Consider the following 23,466-nt stretch of genomic DNA (forward strand, 5'->3'; position numbering starts at 1 on the left):
CTCCTAATCTTCACTTTAGGGAAGGTTTTTACTTTATGTAGTGGCTATTCGTCCTCTTGTGTCGTTAATCAAAAAACAAAAAAGATGTCAAAACCATAATAAACTAAATGAAATCAAACGGCCACTGAGACACCATGGGAGTGAATTTACGCAGGTAATTGAATCCATTGTCCAGGCAAAAACCACGTTTCTTTCGGTTTATTTCTCCAAAACAAGCAAACAAACAAATGACAATGGCCTTTGCCGCCTCTCTTGCCCTGGTAAAAACCTATTTGCCCTCAGGTGCCTGCTCACCTGTGATTGCCTGCTCATCTAAGTAAACTCTCCAGTGCACCCCAGCTCCCCAGTGCTTTCAGAATAAAAGCATAATTAAATACCCAAATTAACTCAAACAATACTAAATATCATAAACAACCAAAAAAGGTTTATTCCCCAAACTAAACCCCCAAAAGATAACTAACTAATAAGTGAGGCAAATATACAAAATAACAAATAGCTCCAACAGGTGTTCCTAAAATCCTGTTTTTAATCATTTACAGATCCAGGATACTGTGCAAGTTTTATTGATTATTTTTCTGAATTATTGTCTGTTATTTCGACTGATTTTAACCATTTTATCTTGACCGGGGATTTTAACATTCACATGGATAATATGACGGATGGTAATGCCAAAGAATTTTCTTCTGTGCTGGACATGTTTGGTTTGTGGCAACATGTAACAGAACCAACCCACCTTCGAGGTCACATTCTGGACCTGCTCATTTCTAAAGGTGTTGATATTTCTTCTGTTGTTGTTACTGATTTGGCCTTGTCTGACCATTTTTGTATTTTATTTTATTTATTGATCACTCAGAATGTTCAAACAACCAGCTTCTCAGTTAAGAAGAGGTACATCAATGAGAAAACAAGTGCTCAGTTTAGGGAGGCCATAGCTATGTTACCAACAATGAGCGCAGAGTCGGTTGAAGGAATGCTGGATCATTTTAACTTGAAAATTTTTAATGTAATGGAAGCTGTTGCACCGATAAGAATCAAGAGCACCTTGATCAAACAGAAAACCCCATGGAGAAACACCACTACGGTCAAAGACCTGAAAAGAGAATGCAGGAAAGCTGAATGTAAATGGAGGAAAACAAAGCTTCAGATTCACTATGAGCTGTATAAAGAAAGCCTGCGTAGTTATAACAATGAGCTGTGCAAGGCCAGACAGCTGCATTTATCTGAAATGATTAATAAGAATGTCAACAAGTCTCGAACTCTGTTTGCTATGGTTGAAAAACTCACAAATCCTCCTAAACAGTCAAATCCAGACCTCCTCTCCACTGAGAAATGCAACGAATTTGCCCACTTTTTTAGCCAAAAAATCAAAACAATTAGACAAAACATTAACGCAACACAGACAAACAAGAAAACTAATCTGTGTCTAAAACCTAGAAATAACTCTGACGTTATGTCACAATTTAATATTGTTAATTTAAAAATCCTAGAGGAAACAGTTCGGCAGCTGAAATCTCTGGACATAATACCATCCGACTTTTTAAAAACTGTTTTTACCTCAGTAGAAAGTGATCTCCTACGAATAGTTAACAGCTCACTGGCATCAGGCATTTTTCCCAAGTCACTAAAGACAGCTGCCATTAAGCCACTCCTAAAGAAGAGAACTCTAGATGCCTCTATGATGAACAACTACAGATCTGTCTCTAATCTCTCTTTTATATCTAAGATTATTGAGAAAGTTGTATTTAACCAGCTCAACGACTTTCTGAATGAAAGTGGAAGTCTTGATAACTTTCAATCAGGCTTCAGACGTCATCACAGCACTGAAACAGCTCTGGTCAAAGTGTTAAACGACATCAGGTTGAATACTGATTCTGGTAATGTTTCAGTCCTGGTTCTGTTGGACCTCAGCGCTGCGTTTGGTACTGTAGATCACAGAATCCTGTTGCACAGGCTGGAAAACTGGGTTGGACTTTCTGGAGCGGTCCTTAACTGGTTCAGGTCCTACTTAGAAGGCCGGAGTTATTTTGTTACAATTGGCAGCTATGAATCTGAGCGAGTGGCCATGACTTGTGGAGTCCCCCAGGGGTCCATTCTTGGACCTCTTCTGTTTAACTTGTATATGCTCCCTTTGGGTCAGATATTGCAGAACTTTAACATCAATTATCACAGTTATGCAGACGATACACAACTTTATGTGTCTCTGTCAGCGGACGACTGCAGCCCAGCAGACGTACTGTGTCAGTGTCTGGAGGAAGTAAACACCTGGATGAGAGAGAATTTTCTACAATTAAATGAAGACAAAACTGAGATCTTTCCGTTTGGTAGCAAAAAGAAGAGGGTCAGCGTTGGTAAATATCTTGAGACTCGGGACCTTACAATCACTGACCAAGTTGGTAACCTCGGAGTGTTGATAGACTCAGATCTGACTTTCAGCAGCCACATCAAAGCTGTCACCAAGGCAGCTTTTTACCATCTCAGAAACATCAGCAGAATTAAAGGTTTCCTCTCCCAAAAAGACCAGGAGAAACTCATCCATGCATTCATCTCCAGTAGACTCCATCACTGTAATGCTCTTTTAACTGGACTTCCCACAAAGAGCATTAAACATCTGCAGCTCATCCAGAACGCTGCTGCTAGAGTTTTAACCCGGACTAAGAGATCTGAACACATCACAGCAGCTTTAAAATCTTTACTCTGGCTTCCAGTCAGTCACAGAATAGATTTTAAAAGCCTGCTGATGGTTTACATCTGTGATCTGTTCAGAGAATATAAAGCCAGCAGAGCTCTTAGATCCAAGGACTCAGGTCAGCTGGTCCAGTCCAGAGTCCAGACTAAACATGGAGAAGCAGCATTTAGCTGTTATGCTGCCAACAAGTGGAACAAACTGCCAGTGGAGATTAAACTTTCACCAAATGTAGACATTTTTAAATCCAGGTTAAAGACATTTCTGTTCTCATGTGTCTATGCATGAAATCTGCACAATATCTCTGAACTTATCTGGACTGTTGCTGGTTTTTAAATTCATTTAAATGATTTTATTTGTTTCTCTTTATATTCTTTTATGTATTTTTAATGCTTCTTACACTCCCTGCTGCAATGCTTTTATTTTATGTAAAGCACTTTGAACTGTTTGTACATGAAATTTGCTATATAAATAAATTTGATTTGATTTGATTTCAGCTGAAAAAAAGTGTAAACAGTACTATGTAGAAGAAGGCAGAGACATACATTCTGTCAGAACGCTGCTTTTTAAACCAATGTTGAGCTATTAAAAAGTGGTAGCCTTAGGGCCATTTCAGACCAGGGCGGCAAAGCGTGGCGGAACGGAAGCGATTTTCACCGGCGGAGGTGAAAATACATGGAAACAGATCTGTCCTTGCACACCGACGCGGCGGTAGTCGGGTGGTAGCGGCGCGGAGACGCCTCCCTCCCGCGCTGCTTTTTGAAAATAGAACTCGAGCGGAATTTGGACGGCAGCGGCCGGCGGCGGCTGGCGGTGTCCCGTTGAAATGAATGGGGAATGCAGACAGGGCTGGAGCAGAACTACCACGGCCGCGGACTGTCCGGTGTGAAAAGCCAAGTTGAACACACCGCCTGATAACCGGCGTAAAGACTGCCGTCGTTTCGCTGCCGCCACGCCACGCTCTGGTCTGAAATGGGCCTTAAAACAGTGATTGTCAGCGGAAGTGAAGGAAACAATAAAGAATTTCAATGCAAAAGTTGAGAAATCAGGTGACCACCAACTGTGATTAGCAACACAATGAGAGCTTAAAGGCGGGGTAGGGGATCTTTTTCTGGAAATTTTTTTTACATATTGCTTGAAATACTCTTCACACCCCCATTGCAAACAATTAATTAAAAGTTTTGACACAAATATGAAAAGTTCTAGTGGCTTCTAGAACATACAATCTAGGAAAAACAGTATCCAATCATTGTGAACGGACCGTTAACGATGATTGGATACTGATGCGTCTATCAAACTGCAATCTGCTCCTCCCTCCCCCTCCTCCCCCCCCTGTGCGCGTACCCTGCTCCGTGAACGAATTACGCGTCCAGAAGCTTTGCAGGAAGCTAAACTAGAGCTAGCTTGGCTAGCACCTAGCATTATTAAACGTATAGTTAGCATATACTAAATACGGCAACGATCGATGCTTGCTGTCAAAATAGCGCTTGTGGACCTTTGTGCGTGTTCATGTACTCTAGAGGCGTGGCTTCGGGGGTAAAGTGAAGAAAACGGTTGGGACTTTTTACCTGTGTATTTTCAAAATGCAGCTTCGCTGGACTCAAAATCCAGGATCTCCTGCCCTACCTTTAATGCAAACACTTTCAGTTAAACAGTCAGGGAACCCACTGACAGCCAACCCAGCAGAACAAACCCCTCACAAAGTATATATGTAAAGGTTGTCACATCTGCACGATGTGAAGAACCTTCACACAGATCATTTCCCACACGGTTTAAAAGAACACAAAGTGAGTTGAAAACTGCTAACGGAAGAGTTTTGATAAAACAAAACAGAAAAAAAATCAAACCCAGGTGTAGATATGAACTATTATTAACTAATAACATACAGTACAAATGTGTGGTATGGCGGGATGCAAAAAAAATGTAGTACAAACATCTAAATATCTGTATCTTTTTCTTTATGCACAGTAAACAGCCTCCATGAGTTTGGGATAACGTGTGATAGAATCTGTAAACAACATGAGTGGACTCATGAGATCAGCAACACAAAACAACGTTAAGAAGAGGCTACCAGAGGACGTTATCAGTGTCTGAGAGGATGTAGAGCTAAACATTTTTAAGGGCTCAAAGTGTACTTACATCTAAAAGGATTCGTCTGGTTAATCAGTTCTACAAGTCAACAGACTGAGGAAGTGCTCTGGATCAAAAGATAAAGCTACATATGAATCTATTTACAGTATCCATGCATTTCACTGCCTATGACATTAAAGCAGCAGGAAAACTACAAATAGGTCACATTTGGAATCGGCACAAATTCACTTTACTGAATTTGTTCAGTTTCGCTGTTCTAATTTTACTTTAGGTCTTAGTAGGTGTCTAAGTATCTATTAATTGTCGTAGTTTGAACTAAAACAAAACTCAAGATCACAAACTGACTTTATAAGCAATGAGAGAATCATTTAACAACGGTCTCGTTTCAGATATGATCTGTGTGTGGGAGCATGTGATGGCAGTCTATTAACATAGAGTAAATATTGTGTTGTATCCGGCAAATCAGATCATTTCTCTGGATGTGAATAACATTTTTTTTTAAGGATTTAAGGAAAGCATAAGGAATTCAAAACAAAAACTTCACAGCTGGACATCATAAGAAATTAAGTGAGGTCACTGTTTTATTATTTGGCCGATACACAAAAAACAAATCAAAACTAATCTAATATCAGTAGCTGTGAGATTGTAGTTACAAAATTATACATAGGGGCGGTCTGTGGCGTAGTGGGTACAGCAGACACTCCAGAGGCTGTGGTCCTTGTGGCCCCGGTTCAAATTTTGCATCGGATGGCCCTTTGCTGTGTGTCGTTTCCCTCTCTCTGCCCCTTGCTTCCTGTCTCTCTTCACTCTCCTATAATAAAGGCATAAAAAGCCCCCCCCAAAAAAAAATTATATATAGATTATGTACCTACATCGAGCGCTTCTATCAATTATTATTGAATAACCTCTGCCAAAGAGGTTATGTGATTAGCACCGTTTGTGCATTTGTTTGCAATATTGTGCTTAAATTATCAAGCCGAATTTTTATGAACTTGGACTTGGAGTGTGAGCAAAGAAAGAAACCCATTAAATGCTGGAGCGGATCAGGATGACTTTTGTTCAGATTTCAAAACCTTTCAGCATTGGCCTCGGTGGTCGGTGCGCTCTCTGACATCTCTTGTTGTTCACTTGCTGGGAACTGATAGAAGACCGGACCCAGATGAGCTGAGGGGTCTGGAAGGTTCATACTGGGTCAGGAGGTCCCTGATGTGTTCTGGTCCTGGACCATTCAGAGCTTTATAGACCAGCACCAGAACTTTAAAGTCTATCCTCTGATGGACAGGCAGCCGGTGTAAAGACCTCAGAGCTGGACTGTTGTGCTCCACTTTTTTGGTCTCAGTGAGGACTCGAGCAGCAGAGTTCTGAATGAGCTGCAGGTGTCTAACGGACTTTTTAGGTAGACCTGTAAAGATGCTGTTACAGTAATCAAGCCTACTAAAGATGAATGCATGGACTAGTTTTTCCAGGTCCTGCTGACACATCAGATCCTTTAACCTCGATATATTCTTAAGGTGATAGTAGGCTGACTTTGTTACTGCCTTAATGTGTTTTTCCAAATTTAGGTCTGGGTCCACCACTACACCCAGATTTCGGGCCTGGTTGGTAATAGAGGACATAGAGGACACGCGTGTTTTGCTACTCCACAAAGGAAGTCTGGAGCGTTCTTATTCAGACTGGCAGTCTTTGTGTGTACATGGAAACATTTTGATCACAAAAGATATGGCCCCTGTGCTTTCCCTGTCAAAGTTTTAAAAAAATCCAGAACAGCCCGCACGGTTTCTCTTGAGTCATTTATTCTGAAACACACCCTGTTTCTTAATCATTCACCTTGTCCAAACAAGAGATCGTGGGAGCTGCGTTTCAAGTCATCCAAGATTCTCTGTAGATGTGGCCTTGAGGTCATGTACTAGACTTTCTAGTCCCTATATTTTTTACTGCTTTTTTTTGTTTCACATGTATGAGGTTTTCTCTGGTAACTGTTGTCAAACTTGTACCTCCTCCATCACTTCCATGACGATTTTCCTGGGTCCGGTCAGAATCAGGTTGCTGATGGTCCGGTAGTCGTGACAGAGGACATTCAGTCCATTCACAGACACCACAAACTGACACACCTGGAAACAGACAGACAAACGGGAGAGCTTCTTTGGCTTGTGAAATAAAAGGATAAACAGTACAAACATGAAAGATTGTGAGAAATAAAGGAATACCCCCCCCCCCCCCCCCCAAAAAAAAAAAAAAACTCTTCTTGTAGTATCAGTTACAAAAGACTTGAAAAGTTTGACAGCTGCTTTGTTTTAAAGCTATGACGATGCTGTCGGGTTTCTGGAATGTGACAAACGTAAAGATTAATGCTGCTGTGTGAACATGTCTTTACTTATTTATGAAATTACAAACGATGGCTCTGGATCATCACTGAAATCAGTTCAAACTATTCATAAAGCTGCAAAATTAGGCTGGCTCCTTTAGAGTCATCCCTTCAGCCCACAGATTATTGGCATTATTCTAAACAGATTAATATTTGATGTATACACTCTGTTTATTCAGTTTAGACACAGATTTGATGCTATCCTTTTTGTATGTGCCAGTGAAGTGAATGGCTTTGGGTTTGACTTTTGGCAACATAAAACAATCTCAACAAATGACATTGGTGATTTAACAGGCATTTTTTTATGCAACAACAAGCACACAATCATCTGATAAATCCGCCCCAACACAATCCATAAATCTACTACTTTCATGTCTTTTTTCTATTCATTTTTCTCTGATTGATGATTATCTGGATTCTTTTTTTAACATTTCTTAGAGCTCAGCATTAGTGTACAGTTCCAACAAATAATTTTTTTGTTACACATAGGGAGCATGTTTATAGCCTTTGGTTTGGGTCTTGATACTCTTGATACTAGATTGTTTTGGGGTTTTTTTTCTTTCTTTTTATTACTCTTCCAATCACAACTGATAAAGTTCATAAAAAGCAACCAAACACAGGGAGAGTCAGTGAGCATAATCATAGCTCCAAAGTCAACAGCATGAAGGCTGACTGACATGAAGTGATAAGTGATTCTAAACAACACCAGGACACACACCGAGTTCACTCTTCTGCCACACCTGAACTCCGCTGTTCTTATCAATAAATCAACAGTGCTGCAACGCTGCAGGTTCCAGATTAAATTAAAACACCTCGTCTGAGCTGATTTTTAATCATTCAGATCATAGGTGTTGTTAAAAAACAATCTTTTTAAAAACCTAAGAAGTGCTTGAAAACACCCTCCTTAAATTTTCTCGAAAAAAATATATATCTCAGCCTTTGAAGACACTTTAAATATGTCATTCAACCCTTTTACTTTTACCTTTTACCCTTTTACCACTACCATACTGAGCAAGCTCCATGAAATTGTCTGATTTGTTTTATGGTAAATGATGTGGCCTCTTTTTCTGTTTCAACCTCATATCAGGGTTGCACTGCTATAAAAACGTGTTTGCACATGGTCTGAAGAATGCACGAGAAGCACACATTCTCACAGCAAATTGTTCCTTTATAAATACCAGTTTGTGGGTAGAAAAAGGTCCGCACATAGTTCTGTGTGTAAACTTCTTTTAGTTATCTTGCCTCAGGTCTTCAAGAGAAGATACGGGCATATGCGAACAGTCCTGATTCTTTGCTGGCAAGAGCCCTAAAAGCATGATACATGTAAATGAACACACATACTTATATTTGTTTTTAAATCAAAGGACAGACAGAAACAGCTGAGTGAGGAAAAACTGAGTGAAGAAAAACCTTTACAGATGTTTCGTGGACTCTACAGCACAAGAAGTATCACAAACAAAGAGAGCAGCCATTCATAAATTATCTCTTGCGTACATGTAGATGCTTTATGTACATATCGTGATAGTTTTTACAGCGAAAAGATGTACTACCCCCCTCAATATTTCAGTAAAAGAAAGGCGAATAGGTGACAGATGGATTAAGAGATATAAAGATACTTTATCTTCACACCAGCTGATGACTTTCTCTGTTCTAGGTTTCCTATAAACCTGTTTAACTCTCTCCTTACACCTCCCCCTCCTGTCTCTCTGCCATTGCTATTCTTTTTTCAGGCCCTTGAGTTGTTGGTCTTGGCTGGGGTCCAGCAGAACTTAATGACTCCTTGTGCCGAGTGTTAAAAACAGAAAAAAGAAAAGACAAGGAAAAGGATATGAAGAAAAGACATGGCAGCTGAAAAAGGCAAAGGTGAGCCACTCATAGCAAAACTACTCAGGTAATAGATGAGCCAAGACAGCACATTTAGGCTGAATGCAGTCTATATACTGCATGTTGCATTTACAATAATAAAAGCCCAGCCTCACTGAGAAAGTAGAAGACTGATACCACTGATACCTTAAAGCTAGGAGACAGCTGGCTCAGCTTAGCATGATGCTGGGGTTTTATTAGCCAAAAACGAGTTGTGGTTTCACAGTGTGATACATGCCTGGATCACAGCCAGGAGCAATGGCTTGCAGAAGTCCAGTGGTTGCCTGGCAACCTCAATGTGACAACAAGATTCCAGGAGTACTAACAAGTGAGGTTTCCAAATGTCAAACTACTCCTTGGTATCTTTTTCGATTTTTCTCAACATCTCATGACTGTGTGCATCTAAAGTGTAATGGAAGTATTCTTCATTTAATAGCTCACGTTTAAGATGTCACATTTTTAATTTTATGCCTAAAATTTATTTTATAGTGAGGTGAAGAGACTCTTTTGTCCATGTTATAAAAATACAATACCGGGACCTATTATTTTCTGAATCCGTATTGTAATGGTGAAGCATTCAGAATAAATGGACATGAGGTGAGACAGACACCCTGCTCTATGTTCTGCTTTAGAAAGTGCATCTGATTAAGCTCAGAAATAATGTATCCGACAGTTAGATAAGTGCTCCAACGGCAACGTTGACGTGTGTCTGTGTGTGATGGAAAAAGAGACACACAGACCAAAATTAAAACGTTTGTGAGCGTGTGTGGGTGATGAGAAATTAATGTTTTTTACAACATGCAGTCAGAGTACAGTGGGTGTACACCTCTCCTTTGGTCTTTTACCTGGAAGTGGCAACTCTTTACAAACTCAGTAACTCATCATCTTAATTGTGTTCTTGACTCATCACACATCACTAAAACTATACAGGTGAGGGGAAATGGGAGTTACCTACTGGGAAGTGCAAGCAAATAAACGGGTGAGGTCCTAACAAACTGCTGCACACCAGAACTGCAGCAATTTAAGGCAAAAAAGAATGTGATAAATCTAACCCAATATTCAGATTCTTCAGCTTCGCTCTTAAAGCTGCAGTCTGCAACTCTTTTTCAAGCATAATGCCTGGAACTGTCCGGGGATTCTGAAAGTAGTACATTAAATACCCCAATACAAAATAAAAAGAGTTCTCTAGGTCCCCTATATGTCCCGCTAGGTCCCTCCAAAGCCAGCAGGTTTGTTTACAAAATTGCAGACCGGACCGGTAAAAGGTAACCAATCAGGTTTACGAGCTGGGCTCTGCTGCCTGTCAATCACCGATTGTGCACGTGCGATACAAGGTAGGCTCGTCCCCACGCTTATTTATCTGGACTATTGAACTTCATTACGGGCTAGTCTACTTACTGTGTCTTCCATGATCGCAAATGACAGGTGAGTTGATGAATGAGGAGTCGTGTACGCGCATCTGGCGTGCACGTCTACGTGCACGAGTTCTCATGTGTTTTGATGGGGCGGGACAGGAAGTTGAATAACTTTTTATTTTTCGGTTAAAAAATAAGCATTTCTTGCATTTTGCGACTACGGAGGTCACCGTTTTCAACTTCAAGCGTTCTGATAGATCATGTAAACTCTTAAAATGCCAAAAAGTAGGACTTTACGTATGACAACAACAAATCCTGCAGACTGCAGCTTTAAAGACTGAATTGTGATAAACTCACAAAGAAAGTTTCAAAATCAGTCCACCATGCCTTCGAAAGGACAAATCACACACATAAAAAAATATTAGCAATGAGAAGTTTATGACCAACTTGAACCATGATACAGTAGATGTTTCCATGGTAATAAGAGTAAGCAGAACTGATATTATTTCCACTGACCGTTTCCTCTTTTTGTGTTGATACTTAAACTGTTCCACATCTACCTCCTTCCTCATCTTCCACAAACTTCAACTCACATGCTTTAATTCAAACATGACAATAATCACTGCAGTTACTAGTGATGGGATTTTCGGCTCTTTTTCGAGATGCGGCTCTAATTGCTCATCTTAAATGTGGAGAGCCGGCTCTTTCGGCTCCCAAACGGCTCCCCATATATATATATTTTACATTATTAATTAATTTATAGCTTAAACCTAATTTTATAACTTTTTGTTTCATTATTGACATTGTTAAGCACTTATGATGAGTAAAAATGCTGCATGACAATGCTTTATGAGTAAAAGTTTGATTATAACCACTTAAATTTTTACAAAATAGCACCACTTCCACAAAAATAACTTTAAATAAAGTAAACGGTTATAAATACAAACACCCACTACAATATGAAAAAGTATCAAAGCAGCTACATAACAAAAAAGGTGCCACAATACAAATATCAAATACAGTGCTATTAAATTAAAGTATAAAACTATGAAGGATAAAAAACATGTGAACAACAAGTTTTGAACCACTAGAGATGAAGAACTCACTGTATTAAATCGCTCAAAGACTTACAGATTGGCGTTGAGAAACACCAGGTGTTTAAGCTTTTTGTTTTTAAGTTTTAAGGTGTTTAAGGGAGGGAGAGGGAGAGGGAGGGGGAGGGGGAGGGGAGAGACAGCGAGGCACCGAAGGACAAAAAAAACGATGTGGGGAAAAAACTGTCGGCTCTGTGGCAATTGCAGAGCACAAGCGCAACGACAGGGAGGCGGAGAGACAGCGAGATACTGAAAAAAAAACGGCTCCACAATGGGAGCCGTTTTGGGATCCTATTTGGGAGCCGTTTTTTTCCTGTCGTTCACTTCAAAGAGCCGGCTCGAGCCGGATCGTTCGCGACCGACACATCACTAGCGGTTACTTAAAAAAAAGCAAAAAAACACATCACTTCTTTTTTAGGGAAAACAAAAACAAAAAATAATAGTTTCTCAGTGGCTGGGGGATATCTTCGGGTGGCTGGATCATTTTCATTATGCTTTAAAAGTTTTTTATTTCATCAATATCAATCAACGCCTCAAATCATTATTGAAATGTTATTCTTTCGCCACCAGAAAGATTTTTTCCCCTCCCACTGCTTTTTCCATTTAGTCCGTTCTGGTTTTACCTTCATGCCAGCAGCAGCTGCAGGTCCACCAGGGTCCACAGCCTGGATGTGACAGGGTTTGCTGCCTCGCACCACGAAGCCCCAGCCCACAGCATCGCCCACAATCTAAGAAACCACGGCAACGGATTACATGTCAACATGATGAATCACTGTGTTTCGCACGGAAATAAGGACCTCTGTACACAGATCCTATTCACAACATGGTGTTTAACAAAACATCAAGTGTCTATAAACTATCGCATGCACTTGTATGTAAAGAACTCTGCAAAGGTCTTGACCCACACCTTGTTCATTTACATATTGCTGAAAAACCAGGAAATAGTTGCAGCGATTTACTGACACATTGGCAAACATAGATGTAAATATAGTATGACAGTAACAGAGTTTGTACAATTACAATAAACTTGGAAGTGAATAATTGGTCCGACCACCTTTATTCTTCAACACGGCCTGAGCCCTCTTAGACAAGCTTTCTTGTAATCCTTTAAGTCTTCCTTGAAGGACTTTTCAAAGCTCTTCTTTGGACGTTGGATGCCTTTTGTTCCGTTTTCTGTCAGATTCCACCCCACACTGCTTCAATAATGTTGAGCTCTGGGGATGATTCATTACATCATACGCCTGTTGCCACAGATCTTTAATCCAGTTGTGTCATTTGGCATATCTCAGCCTTTTCTCCCTGTCTCCCTTCCTTAAGGATGGCTTTTTGACAGCCACTCTTCCATGGAGACCATTTCTGATGAGACTTTGGTGAACAGCAGATGGTTCAACTGAAGGCCTAGATGCTCCGGTGCTGCTTCAGGTGATTGCTGGATGTTTTTTTAAGTTCCAGATTTTGTTCAACTACTCTAAATACATTTTTAGGCCTGACACTTTTTTCTTTCGTCATCCACTTGTCCAGTTTCCTCAAGTTTTATGCCAATATTTAACCTAATACCTCTTTGGGAATCATCTTGTTGGGGAAAAAATGTCATGCCTGTCGAATTTAAAAGACATTCTTTATTACATTGTCTGGTATACTTGGACACGACACTGGTTCATCCCTTGAGTTAGGACCCCGTTATTATGCTTAAATGACTCATAGGTCGGTGTTAATTGGCTTGAGAAACTAAAAAGCACATTGCTCAGAAAATGGTCAGGACCAAATTAAAAGTTTGTCTCCTTGGAAGAAAAATGTAAAGAAATGAGAGGTGTCCCAAGACCTTTGCACAGTACTGTATGTGAGAGGGCACATGCGCCTGTGTGTGAGTGTTCCCTACGGTGAATCTCTTCTTTACAAAAGGCCCTCCTGGTGACTGCAGCTCCTCTAGACTCACTTGTCTCTTTAGAACTGTAGAGAAAAAACCCACCAACACAGCACATAATGTTACTTTGTACAGTGAGACAAAATCAGTTACCCACAGTAAGATTAAGATTGACCCAGAAAGCATGGATTAAACAACATATCTGAACATTCAAAATCAAGCATGAGAAAACACATACAGTACAAAGTGAAACCCAGAGATCTAATCTTACAATCATATATTTGTTTTTAAAAATGTGTATGCATGTGTGTGAAGCAAAAAAAAGGGTTGGTCACGTGCTGACAGAGCCTGAAGGAATGTTGCTTCCTGAAACAGTGCAGCATTTCTCTCCTCCAACTTCCCCTTACTATTACTCAGTTCAACATAACTCTATTAAGGGATTAACAATAACTTTGCATCTAAAATGACTTTAAATCAAATTCTTTAAAGCAAATGACTAAAAAATGTTAAAACTTAGATAGCTCAGGGTGACACCTGAGTATACAGATTACATTAAAGATTATACTGTGGTGGACTAGTAACAAGTCCGTGTTTTAACCAGCCTCTCGCCCAGTGCATGCTGGGATAGGCTCCAGCCCCCCAGCGACCCTGAACTGGACTGAGCTGGCACAGAAGATGAATGGATGATGCTTTTGTTTCTTTTACTCCTTCAGACACTTTCTTTTCTTGTCATTCAGTCTCTTTTCTTTAGTATTCTTTCATTCAAATGTGCTTTTTCTGGTCATTATCAAAACATTTTAAACAGAAGCCCTTAAGTTAACAAACCGGTGATGGAAGATGATGACTAAATAAAAAACACTGTCACCTATAAATTAAAAAAATGTGTGTAACAGAACGATGAATTACTCTCACGATGCTTAAATCAGAGTGTGCTCCTTATAATGCCCTAAGGCCTGTGTGGAATGCACTGTATGTGTGTGTGCTGTGGCCTGTGCACTATCTCACACTGATCTGATAAGAAAAAGGAAGTGAGAGTAAAAAAAAAATCCCTTTTTTCAGGACAATTTCATAATATCTCATTTGAATCCTGATCTGATTAGATATACGGAACAACTTCGTTTTAATACTTTTTCCATCTGTCGCTTTCACCTCATATTACAAGCCAATGTCAGGCGAATTCTTTTGATCTGTCTGACTTCATAAGAGCATAAAAGCAATCACACCAGACACTAAGCTCATCATATTTGTAATATCTGCTGTGAATGTTATAGACTTTCCTCCTTATCTTCTTATCATGTGATACACAAAACTAACTATGATGAGGAAAAGGAAGATGGGAAATACCCCAACAGTATATTTTTTATGTGTGTGTGTGTGTGCGTGTCTCCATTCCTCTTTCTGTTCATTGTGTGAGTTATATCGACGGGATTCTGCTGCTTCAAAGACAGTCCTGTCAATAATTCAGTTTGAATTATATATCAAAGGGAAACCTCAAAGTAGTCAAGATACAGAAAGTAGAAAAACATACAGTGAACGATGTGCATTCAATAGTTCAAACAGTTTATGTCAACATTATTTTCCTGATCATTATTATGAACAAGCAGCCTATATCTGTTTTTGTCTCTAGTAAACAAACCCTCCTTTTTAGCACTTATAAATCCCCAACAACAAAAAGCAGGTGAGCTGCTTTGTGGTTTGTGATGGAATTTGAGTCCTGATCTGTTGTGAGTCTTCTACATCTACGATTAATTAATTTTACAATCATTAACTGAAAAAGCAAATTACGATTAAATGTCTTCTAAATTGGTATAATCCTTTAAATTGTCCGAAGAGCTGTTCAGATTTGCAGGGCCAAAGTAAGCCAAAACTCTCAGCTCAGAGTATTGCTGCCCAGCCTCCTCATCTATATCTCACCCAAGTTCAGCTTCAAATAGTGCTGCATTCGCTGTGCCTGAGAATTAGGAAGTTCTAACTCTTTCACTCCTGCTTTATGCTTTTACAGCAGATTCTCACCAGCATCCAATAAATCCCTTAGCTCAAAAATAAAAGGAGCTAATAATGCTTTTCCAGTCCTTTGTTTAATGTTTTATAATTAAACTAGAAAATAATTTACCTCTAACGGGAATTCTTTTACTTTTTTTTACCAGTCAGAAGCTAGATTTGCAGTTTGTCATTGAATGGAGAACACTCAACATTAACTCCTAAAAACTAGAGCAAAAAAGAGAGGAAAGGGCCCACAGTGTAATATCATGTCCTCTTTAACTTTAACTTCTCTTTTTTTCATTTTATCAGTACTTTTTATTGAGCACCGACAATTAACAAATACACAACAAAGACAAGATCCTTGAAACAATGCTCACATATTTTCATTTATGTCACACACACATACTTACACATACACTTAGTCCCCACTCCCCCATCCCACCCCGCAAACAACCAACAGAAGGGACACTCACCCAAAGAAGCAAAGGAGGCATAAAGCCGTGTACTGTTCATAAAGTTATACACTATTTGCTATGTTTTGCATGAAGGAGCATAACTGAGAGAAAAGACTGCTCAGTGAGAAGGAGTAGGCATAGTTTTAGTCTAGCTAAATACGTCAACACCGGGTTCCAGATGGAGAAGAAGTTTTCCCGAGACCCTCTGAGTGTATGTTTAAAGGTGAGAATGGTTGAATGGGGCATTAATCCTTGTTCTGTGATGTGATATGTAGCCCAAAAAAAATTGGTTGGGTCTGTAATGGCTCAGAACCTCCCTAAAAGGCTCTCTGAAACAGCTGTTACTATGCTGGGTTTAGAATGCGTCGTTTTCCCTTATTGGCGTCGTTTCAGAGCTTTTCTGGCAACCTCATTATGAAATGCAGGTAGGTGTTGGCGCTATTCGGTTGCCGTTGCTTGATTGGCTGCCCTTGCTCTCACTGAAAACAGAGCTATAGAGTAACACACTGACTGGAAACAGAGCTATAGAGTAACACACTGACTGGAAAGAAAGCTCATCAGAATCAGAATTCGTTTTATTGCCATTGTTAGTGAACAGTGTTCACTAACTAGGAATTTGCTGCGGCGTAAGGTGCAAACATGTAACATAGGATATAATAATAAAAAATAAAGAATAAAAATATATGAATATAAAATGTACAAGGTGTGTACAACAATACACAGTATCCAATATACAGAGCAACAACAGTGCAGCTTCATTAGTGCAGTTTTAATGATGGTAAAGTGACTGGGGCAGGTTATGAGGTGATTATGAAGTGTTCATAAGTCCAACTGCAAGGGGAAAAACTGTTTTTCTGACGGGAGGTTCTGGTCCGAATGGACCGAAGCCTGCCCGAGGGGAGCGGTGCAAATAGAGAAGGGTCAGCTGTGATCCCACCTGCTCGCCCCATAGTCCTGGAGACTGCAGGTCATGGATAGATGGGAGACGTGCAGGTCATGGATAGATGGGAGACTGCGGGTCATGGATAGATGGGAGGCTGCAGGTCATGGATAGATGGGAGGCTGCAGGTCATGGATAGATGGGAGACTGCGGGTCATGGATAGATGGGAGACGTGCAGGTCATGGATAGATGGGAGACTGCGGGTCATGGATAGATGGGAGGCTGCAGGTTAATGGATAGATGGGAGGCTGCGGGTCATGGATAGATGGGAGACTGCGGGTCATGGATAGATGGGAGGCTGCAGGTTAATGGATAGATGGGAGGCTGCGGGTCATGGATAGATGGGAGGCTGCAGGTCATGGATAGATGGGAGGCTGCAGGTCGTGGATAGATGGGAGGCTGCAAGTCATGGATAGATGGGAGGCTGCAGGTTAATGGATAGATGGGAGGCTGCAGGTCATGGATAGATGGGAGGCTGCAGGTCATGGATAGATGGGAGGCTGCAGGTCATGGATAGATGGGAGGCTGCAGGTCATGGATAGATGGGAGGCTGCAGGTCATGGATAGATGGGAGGCTGCAGGTCATGGATAGATGGGAGGCTGCGGGTCATGGATAGATGGGAGGCTGCAGGTCATGGATAGATGGGAGGCTGCAGGTCGTGGATAGATGGGAGGCTGCAGGTCATGGATAGATGGGAGGCTGCAGGTTAATGGATAGATGGGAGGCTGCAGGTCATGGATAGATGGGAGGCTGCAGGTCATGGATAGATGGGAGGCTGCAGGTCATGGATAGATGGGAGGCTGCAGGTCATGGATAGATGGGAGGCTGCAGGTCATGGATAGATGGGAGGCTGCAGGTCATGGATAGATGGGAGGCTGCAGGTCATGGATAGATGGGAGGCTGCAGGTCATGGATAGATGGGAGACTGCGGGTCATGGATAGATGGGAGACGTGCAGGTTAATGGATAGATGGGAGGCTGCGGGTCATGGATAGATGGGAGGCTGCAGGTCATGGATAGATGGGAGGCTGCAGGTCATGGATAGATGGGAGGCTGCAGGTTAATGGATAGATGGGAGGCTGCGGGTCATGGATAGATGGGAGGCTGCAGGTCATGGATAGATGGGAGGCTGCAGGTCATGGATAGATGGGAGACTGCAGGTTAATGGATAGATGGGAGGCTGCAGGTCATGGATAGATGGGAGGCTGCAGGTTAATGGATAGATGGGAGGCTGCGGGTCATGGATAGATGGGAGGCTGCAGGTTAATGGATAGATGGGAGGCTGCGGGTCATGGATAGATGGGAGGCTGCAGGTCAGGGATAGATGGGAGGCTGCGGGTCATGGATAGATGGGAGGCTGCAGGTTAATGGATAGATGGGAGGCTGCAGGTCATGGATAGATGGGAGGCTGCAGGTTAATGGATAGATGGGAGGCTGCAGGTCATGGATAGATGGGAGGCTGCGGGTCATGGATAGATGGGAGGCTGCGGGTTAATGGATAGATGGGAGGCTGCAGGTCATGGATAGATGGGAGGCTGCAGGTCATGGATAGATGGGAGGCTGCAGGTCGTGGATAGATGGGAGGCTGCGGGTCATGGATAGATGGGAGGCTGCAGGTCATGGATAGATGGGAGGCTGCAGGTCATGGATAGATGGGAGGCTGCAGGTTAATGGATAGATGGGAGGCTGCAGGTCATGGATAGATGGGAGGCTGCAGGTCGTGGATAGATGGGAGGCTGCGGGTCATGGATAGATGGGAGGCTGCAGGTCATGGATAGATGGGAGGCTGCAGGTCATGGATAGATGGGAGGCTGCAGGTCATGGATAGATGGGAGGCTGCGGGTCATGGATAGATGGGAGGCTGCAGGTCATGGATAGATGGGAGGCTGCAGGTCATGGATAGATGGGAGGCTGCAGGTCATGGATAGATGGGAGGCTGCAGGTCATGGATAGATGGGAGGCTGCAGGTCATGGATAGATGGGAGGCTGCAGGTCGTGGATAGATGGGAGGCTGCAGGTCATGGATAGATGGGAGGCTGCAGGTCATGGATAGATGGGAGGCTGCAGGTCATGGATAGATGGGAGGCTGCGGGTCATGGATAGATGGGAGGCTGCAGGTCATGGATAGATGGGAGGCTGCAGGTCATGGATAGATGGGAGGCTGCAGGTCATGGATAGATGGGAGGCTGCGGGTCATGGATAGATGGGAGGCTGCAGGTCGTGGATAGATGGGAGGCTGCAGGTCATGGATAGATGGGAGGCTGCAGGTTAATGGATAGATGGGAGGCTGCAGGTCATGGATAGATGGGAGGCTGCAGGTCATGGATAGATGGGAGGCTGCGGGTCATGGATAGATGGGAGGCTGCAGGTCATGGATAGATGGGAGGCTGCAGGTCATGGATAGATGGGAGGCTGCGGGTCATGGATAGATGGGAGGCTGCAGGTCATGGATAGATGGGAGGCTGCAGGTCATGGATAGATGGGAGGCTGCAGGTCATGGATAGATGGGAGGCTGCGGGTCATGGATAGATGGGAGGCTGCAGGTCATGGATAGATGGGAGGCTGCAGGTCATGGATAGATGGGAGGCTGCAGGTCATGGATAGATGGGAGGCTGCAGGTCATGGATAGATGGGAGGCTGCAGGTCAGGGTTAGATGGGAGGCTGCAGGTCATGGATAGATGGGAGGCTGCAGGTCAGGGTTAGATGGGAGGCTGCAGGTCATGGATAGATGGGAGGCTGCAGGTCATGGATAGATGGGAGGCTGCGGGTCATGGATAGATGGGAGGCTGCAGGTCATGGATAGATGGGAGGCTGCAGGTCATGGATAGATGGGAGGCTGCAGGTCATGGATAGATGGGAGGCTGCAGGTCATGGATAGATGGGAGGCTGCAGGTCATGGATAGATGGGAGGCTGCAGGTCATGGATAGATGGGAGGCTGCAGGTCATGGATAGATGGGAGGCTGCAGGTCATGGATAGATGGGAGGCTGCAGCCGATCAGCTTCTCAGCGGAGCGCACAGCTCGCTGCAGTCTGTCTGTCCCTGTCGGAACTGACCCTGTACTGAGCATTAAATTCCGACTGAAGCCTGCTCGGAATCGTGCAAGCTTTGTGAAACTGTACTCCGTGAAATGTGCAGAGCAAAGGAAAAGTCGGCGGTTGTATGTACAGGGGATGCTGTTAAAAATAAATAAAAGCCATTGATCGCGAACATTGCTTTCCGGGATCGTAGTCCGCTCTCACAGCCTTGGAAGGCTCACCAGTTCCTGTTTCTCGCCGAAGGGGCGTGTCTGAAACGGGGTGGCTGTGGATTTGGGTGTGGGGGGGGTGATTGCTGAAAAAGTGACATCACTTTTTCACAAAAACGGATTGGCACTTTTTCAGGGGGATATTCAAAAAAGGGGATTACTTGAAACAGAGGTTCTGACACTTGCTGGCACTTGGTGTGTACTCCCCACAGCGGGGAGACTCAGAACTAACACCAAAAACGGGAAAAAGACGATTTTGATTCTCTATCCCCTTTAATCTTTTCTAGTTGTATGAATTGCATCAGATCACATAACCATTATGACACTTTACGTTGATTCTTGGATTTCCGATGTAATAATATTCTCCTGCGTGCCAGTAAGGTGATAAAAGCAATGATATGTTTATCTTTTCCTAATTGTAAAGCAGTTCCTATCTGTGACACCAAATATAGCCATAGCGGCACTGGGTTGTAGATTAATATTCAACCATTCTGACAGTGTTTTAAAGATCACCGACCAGTAGGTTGTCAGGGAGGGACATGCCCAAAACATATGAGTTCGGTTGGCAGGAGTGCCATGACACCTGTCACAGCAAATTGTATTATGCCGGGTTTTGCACAAGAAGTACTGTTATTTACTCTTCGTAGAGCGCTGTTCCAAATATCCTCAAAACAATTCCTCCCCTAATTCATTCTCCCATTCAGCCCTGATCTTTGCAAGGGAGATGTTTTTAATAGGTTATAAAGACATTTGTTCTTGAAATGAGTCTCCTTGAGTCTAAAGGAATTTCTAACAGATTACCCAAGGTAGACATTGATATGTACGGGAAGTTCGGGTCATGACATTTCAGAAAATGATGGACTTGGAAATGGCGGAATAAGTTAGACCGAGGAAGGCTGACTTTTAGGGATAGGTTGTCAAAACCATTTATGTACATATCCTTAAATGCATAAATCCCATGTCTTTTTAACTTTCACTTTTAATATTTCTTGTATTAGATAAGTCAAAGATCATCCATGTGATCATACCAGATTTAGGGTTGCAGAGGACAGGTGGACTGCTGCTGCTCATGCTGCTCCGCCGGGCTCCGACCACTGAGACAAGAGGGAGAGAGAGGCATTGCACTAAATAATATGCAGGTCAATGAGCAGTTGAGTGCTAACATAGAGCCTTTACCTTAACAAATATTCAAAGACCATCTTACTAATGTTGCACATTGGAACTTTAGGAGTGACATGCAAAACTCTGGTCAAAATATAAAAAATGTCTGCATGTAAAAATAAATAAATAAATAAAAACAATGACATCATTTCCAAAAGTCACTAGGTTAAAGATGACACTTTGTTCGGACAAGCTACATAGTCTGAACTTTTAACACAATCTCTGACCCGGCATGATCACTGTGTGTGAGAGCTTTCAGTAGCAGTGAAGAGTCCTTTTTCTTTTTTGGAGAATTTTCTTGCATTCTTCCTAGAAAAGGCTTCTCATTCTGTGAGATTCTCAGGTCATCTTACATGCACTGTTTTGAGGTCTGTCCACAGATATGTGATTACTTTTTAAAGACAGTGAGGGCCATGGGAAAACCTTCAACTTTCACCTTTTGAGGTGGTCCATTTTGGATTTTTGTTACATGTAGTTAGGATCACTGTAAAAAATCAAAGCTTTCCTCTTTTTATATTTAGCTTTTTTTTGTTTGTACAGACCACAGAGTGGTGGTTTTTTTTAATTGTTTTTTTTAAATCAGCAATTTATTCTTTTTTTTTGTTATGTCAAACATGGGCTTTAGATTTACATCTCTATCAATCTTAGGAGCTGTTTTATTGGCCTTGCAGACTTCAAGTTGACTTCCACATTGCCATTAACAGCCATACTCTACTACATAAAGAAATAAAGGAAAAAGTTCTGGGAAATTTCTGTGCTTCCGTCTTATGACCTCTATCTGCTTTGTGGATATTAATCACTTTAATTTTAGAAAAATAGGGCAGCTGCTGAGGAGAGCCCATCGCTGCTGCATGTTCGGATAATCCCTAACAACTAAATCATCAACGTCTTTGACCATACTGAAAGCTACGAGAGCTGGAAGGTTTTACAATTTGATTTGCTTATGACAACAGCTTTATGCCACTCTTGTGATATGAGCCTGTTTCCTCTTGTGTGCATGTAAGCGTCTCCAAAAAATGCTTTGAGCTAAAAACAAACAAACAAACAAACAAAAAAGTCTCTAAACTAAAATTAAAGACAAGAATCACGATAATTCATATCTATTGATATCCTGATCCCTTTGACATTCATACAATGCAGTAGTATAACAGTGGAATAAGGCTTATTCAAATTCCAAGAAGCTACTTATTTTTGGAAATGTTATGATGACAGTTGAGCACTTTTCACAATCTTATTCTGACCGGTAACACAAAGCAGGACAGCTTTGTTAGCTGTACATCGCAGACGCCACCAAGGACATTGGCTGCCTGCGTTTGGGTATGTGTGTCAACAGATGATAAGACAAATGGGATAACTTTGTCACTGTTCAGTAAAGAATAGGGGCAATTTCCAGCTTCTATAATTAGGCTACAGCTGCCTCGGCGAGCACACAACAATATCGCCACATTTAAAGTTTTCGATGAGAGAGCAAAAGTTAGCCTGTACCACTTCCCAGAACATGTGGCGCCATCTTCAAATGTAAGCAAATCCTTTTAAAGAAAGACTTAACCTAAACTTTTTCCTGATTTTAACAATATTACCAAGGTGAGAGAAGGCAGTCCTGGAAACCTGTTTTATATGCGAGTCAGAGGACAGATCCTGGTAAGATATAACTCCAAGGTTCCTCACTGTAGAACTATGGGTTGCCAACTCCTTGATAAAAAAATAAGGGACACCTCATTGGCAGGAACGGCCGACCCGATTGCCTTCACCCTTCCATGCATGGTGATTTTTTTTGGGGTCTTTTTTTGTAAGTGAAATGATTTTTTAACTATTTGACTTGAACCTGAATTGAATTAAATGCATATTTTTGAGTGATATAAACACATGCAAAACAAATGTTTTACCAGAAATGTACTTTCTTAAAAAATAACAATAAACTGAATAAAATAAATATCTTTCTTAAACAGAAATGTCTTAAACCTAAAACTGTATAAATAAATATAAATCGATAGACAACGCAGAACTTGAAGAGGGCAATTATTTGTGTTCCTATTTATCGAGTCATTTTCACAATTTAGTATGTCAGCATTGGTGGTCCAGAGGGTGGACGCCCGCCCGCCACGCGGAAGGGCACGGGTTCGACTCCCGGCCAATGCAATTATATTTATTATTCATTATTTGATATAATATTTATACTCTTTAGGCGGCCGTCGCTCAGTGTTTAGAGTGTATAGTTTCTCTCTTGACTTATGAGGCTCTGGCTTTCTTTGAGATTTTAGTCACAGCATGCATGATAACTGAAGGCTGTATTTTTTTCATTTTTTTTAGGGGAAAGACTTTTTACATGCTGCACCTGATTTAAGTCTAATATAGTTTGATTTG

General features: G+C 41.8%; 1 long non-coding RNA gene across 1 annotated transcript; it reads right to left on the reverse strand.

Annotated features, from left to right (window-relative positions):
- Positions 1-5,313: 5,313 nt before the first annotated feature.
- On the reverse strand, positions 5,314-12,163 carry LOC142391281 (uncharacterized). The gene is made up of 3 exons (XR_012770522.1): positions 12,075-12,163; positions 6,769-6,885; positions 5,314-5,585 (listed from the first exon to the last, which is right to left on the reverse strand). It is a non-coding gene; the product is annotated as an uncharacterized LOC142391281 (long non-coding RNA).
- Between the last annotated feature and the right edge of the window lie 11,303 nt (positions 12,164-23,466).

The sequence above is a fragment of the Odontesthes bonariensis genome, chromosome 11 (assembly GCF_027942865.1).
Source record: "Odontesthes bonariensis isolate fOdoBon6 chromosome 11, fOdoBon6.hap1, whole genome shotgun sequence".
NCBI classification, from domain to species: Eukaryota; Metazoa; Chordata; class Actinopteri; order Atheriniformes; family Atherinopsidae; genus Odontesthes; species Odontesthes bonariensis.